Consider the following 822-nt stretch of genomic DNA (forward strand, 5'->3'; position numbering starts at 1 on the left):
ACTCTAAGGAAGAAGGCTCCATGACACCGTGCCGCTTCCTCGACTTACTTGATTGGGCATGTGGCCTGCCAGGACTCTGCTCTTAGAATGCTGGTGATGAGGCATCGCTCCCAGCCGCAGCCACCACTTCTCCCTCGGTTCTCATTCAAGCAGAAAGACAGCACATGCGCCAGTGCCTTTCACAAGGCGCCCATTGGAAGGAGGCCAGGCTCTCTAATTAGAGAGTGTCTAAAAGCCACCCTTTACACCCAGGAACACTCCACCTGGAAAGAGGACATAGACTATGGAGGGACTCTGTTCAAAGACAAAGTGGGAGTAGAAAGAGACATCACGATGCCTATCCAAGGCTAAAGCTGGAGACATCCAAAGGGAGCTATCCTTGGAATCTTCAGCTTCATCCTACGCTTCTCTCCAAGGTTGGTTCAGTAGTTTTCCATTATCCTTTCCTCTCCATTGCAGGTCATTCTGGAGAACTCCCCTTCCATTCTCCTGGACTCCCAAGTGTATCCTTAATCAATAACAAAAATTTGACCCAGACAACCTTAGAAAATAGCATACCATATTTTATTTAATTATTTATTTATTTAATGTACACTGATGTTTTACCTGTATATATTTTGTGTAAGGGTGTCAGATCCCCCTGGCATTGGAGGTACAGACAGTTGTGGGCTGCCATGTGGGTGCTGGGAATTGAACCTGGGTCCTCTGGAAGAGCAGCCAGTGCTCTTAACTTCTGAGCCATCTCTCCAGCCCTGGAATATCATATTTTATTGGAACACCTCCTAGCTACAATACATATGGGAGTATGGAGAGAGATGGACT

The sequence above is a fragment of the Peromyscus maniculatus genome, chromosome 8 (genome assembly GCF_049852395.1).
Source record: "Peromyscus maniculatus bairdii isolate BWxNUB_F1_BW_parent chromosome 8, HU_Pman_BW_mat_3.1, whole genome shotgun sequence".
Taxonomy (NCBI): domain Eukaryota; kingdom Metazoa; phylum Chordata; class Mammalia; order Rodentia; family Cricetidae; genus Peromyscus; species Peromyscus maniculatus.